The following is a 3,622-nucleotide window of genomic DNA, read 5'->3' as shown; positions in this document are numbered from 1 at the left end:
GTGTGCCCAGGGCATGTAAATCAAATGCTGCTGGTGGGCTTGCAGCACTGATTGTGCCACCCACCGGAACAGCTTGTAAAGTGTGTCTCAGGCTTGCCATTACAGAGCCTGTGTGCAGTCTGGTACTGCCATGTTGATTTGGCAAGTGCACCCACTAGCCAGTCCCTAAACCTTCCCTTTTCTACATGTTAGCCACCCCTAAGGTAGGCCGTAAAGGGCAGGGTGCATTGTATGTAAAAGGTAGGACATGCCCTGGTGTGTGTGGCACGTCCTGATAGTGAATTACAGCCATTTTCGTTTTTCACTATTACCTGTTCCCCATAGGCCAGAATAGGCAGTTTGATTATACCATCTCATAATCCTGACTGACCCAGGGAACATGGTAGAAATTCGAGTTTAGTATGCCTGAACTCAGAATGATAAAATACATATTTTAGTGAAGTTGGTTTTAACATTCTGTGTTTGAAAATACCCCTTTTAGAAAGTAGGTATTTTCTTGCCTAACTATCCAAGCCTGCCTCTGCTAGGTTGTGTATTCCATTTCAGGTTTCTGAGTGACAGGGGCTGGGGGGCTCCAGGAGACTGGGTGAGTCAGCACAAGGCTGAATAGACCTATCTGCATGAGGAGTGGTAGGAGGAGTTGCACCTGGGCCTGCCTTTCACAATGCTGGCTCCACCTCCTGTGGTGCGTCTGATGACCCTGGCCCATACTGTCAAAGGAAAGAAGGAGTCCTGTAAACAAAGTGCTCCAAGACTGCACAGAACTGGTTTGGATTAGGTAGAGTAAATAATTGAAAAAGGTGCACACCTAGTTTATGCAAATGTAAGAGACGTATCTGAATGATCTGAAATTGGTGCTGAGGTACAAAAATCCGTTGTCACTACGGATGTGTAAACTGAAAAAAACAATAGTGGGAAAGCCCACTGTGTGCCTCGCACTGTTCACTGGTTTGGAAAATATCCAAAACGTAATTTGACAAATAAGTAAACGCAAGTGTCAACCAAACTTTTGGAAAATGACATTATACAATGATATATTTAGTAACTCAAAAACAAATACAATAGTAAAATATTCGTTTTTACATTGCAGTTAGAACAATTGTAAGTACATCATATTAATCATTCTTAATAATGTGTACATTGGTCATGGAAAGTAACAATAAGTACAAACAATAATAACAATCTTCTTCATGTCGTTGATGAAAGTGCCCAATGCATTTTGGGATCTGAAATCCCTTCGTCAGGGGAAAACCTAAAGTGAACATGAAAATAATGAATGATTTTTGCAATTTATATAAGTGCTACAGAGATGCTGCGGTGGTAAATGTTAGCCTGTAACCATTATGTTCATGCGTTACTGGTGACAATGGCTGGTACTTTTCTGTTTTGGCATGATGGTGAGTCAGATGGAGGAAAAATGAAGAAAGTAAAGAAACCCAATCTCCTAGTGATGTTGGTGTTAGATATTAGTGATAGGAAAATATAAAAGATAATGGAAAAACAGGATAAAAAACAATTCCCTGGTGTTGTGCTTAAGATACTTTAGAGAGGAGTGAAACCAAGAACAAGGATGTAGGCTGGAAAATGAATGAAAGTAACTGAAAGTGGAGAGGAATGGGAACGACGCTCACCTTAGTAGCGTGGTGAATAAGTATTAGGAAAAAAGCCAGAACGAACAAGAAGGTAATTTCGAGGTAAACCTGTTAAAATTAAGCATGGAAATAACTGAGAAAATGTTGTAGAACCTGAATGGCAAAATGCGTCACAAGGTTGTGAGCGCTTACCTCAGAAAAATTATGAGAATAATTCTCGTGGCTGTCATGAATTTTACAGTTGCAGTAATGGATTCCAAACGGGTTTGCGAGAGCCAAGTGTGCAACTGTGCAGAGATATGCCGGGCGCAATAGAACGGGTCAATTAGCCTGTGGACAATGAGCAAGTGATTAGCGTGGTAACATGGTGTGAGGGCGGAAACACGAAAACAGCCTAAGTTTACGGAGCTTACCTAGTTCGTTAATGTGAAAGTCCTCGTAAGCGTCGCATCTACTCCAGGAGACGCTGTGACAAAAAAGGTACAGCATCATCTGATGACAGCACGGTATCAGACCAAGAACTAACAATTAAAAGAACACCAGCACAATCAGTACCATCACAATCATCTACATCAAGATTATCAACAGAATCCAGACAATCAACATCAACAATTGCCCACGCGTCTTTTTTATCCCAAGCCCCGGACAACAATCGTCCTCCAGACAAACCAGGTGAGGAAAAAGAAAAAACTGGCAAATCGCTCCACAGCGGGAAGACAGTGACTTAGGGCCATATGTAGGTAGAACCGAATTTGCGATTCTCAAATTGCGTTTTTTGGAGAATCGCAATTTCGGAATCGCAAATTCCGATGTAGGTATTTTTTAGCAATTATTTAGCAAATCCCAAAAAATCGCAGAATAATATTGCGATTACCCAAACAGCGATTCCTTAATTGCGAAATCGCAAATAAGGAATCGCAAATCCGGGAATCCGCAATTCAGGTGCAGAATGATGACATCACACCCAGGAAGTGTGACTGCCCATGCTGCACCTGATTGCCAGCAGCTGTGATTGAGCCAGTAGCTGTGTGAGAGCCTGTGTGGAGAGGAGAACAGTTTTGCTCAGCTTTTGGAAACAAGCCAAATGGAGTCCCAGGGGCCTGAGAAGCAGCATGATGAACCACCAAGGAAGAGGAAACATAAATTCAGTGGCAGGGAGCTGGAGGTCCTCACACAGGAGGTTGTCACCAGCCATGCTCTCCTTTTTGGGAAAAGTTCCCTACGAGTTCCAGAGGCCAGAAAGCGCAAGATATGAAGTGACATCCAAGAGAAAGTCAATGCCATTGGTGTCACACACCGCAGTGTCGAGGACCTACGAAAAAGGTGGTATGACATGCGGCAGAGGTCAAAGGAGAGGGTGGCCACAAGACTTGCAGAGGCCAAAAAAAACGGTGGGGGGCCTTCCACTGCAACAGAACCGACGCCCCTGGAGGAGCTGGTGGAGGGCACACTGCAGCCTGAGAGTGTGAGTGGAGTGGCTGACCTGGACAGCTCCGAACACACAGACACCAGACAAGGTAAGATGCATGCCAAAACCCCCTGATACATCCCCAACCCACCCACAACCCCCAAAAGGCAACCTGACTGCAACTCCAGTACATGTCACACAGCACACCCAGAAATGCATTATGGGAGACGTAGTCACATGCACTGATAACTGTGCCAGTGAGACACAGCCAGGTGGAATAGGGAAGACTCCATCATGCAGATAGTGAAAAAGACAGATAGTACCCATGTGAATTTATTGTGTAAAACTAATGCATTACAAATGCCAGGCAGGACACAGAACTAATGAGTGCCATTCAATCCACAGCACCACCACCAACACAGGATAGTGAGGCTGAATGCGAGGCAACAGCTGAGATGGAGGACGAGGCAGGCCAGGAGGAGCAGGGCGAAGCCAGAACTGCAGGCACAGCACCATGCAGGCACCGCAATATTGTACCACCACTACCACTGTTGGAGGCACAGGCACCAGACACAGCAGAGGAGCAACAGCCAGTGCACAGGCAGCGTGCAGGACAGGACCA

Source organism: Triturus cristatus, chromosome 5_2 (assembly GCF_964204655.1).
Source record: "Triturus cristatus chromosome 5_2, aTriCri1.1, whole genome shotgun sequence".
Taxonomy (NCBI): Eukaryota; Metazoa; Chordata; class Amphibia; order Caudata; family Salamandridae; genus Triturus; species Triturus cristatus.
This window is presented reverse-complemented; position numbering follows the sequence as displayed.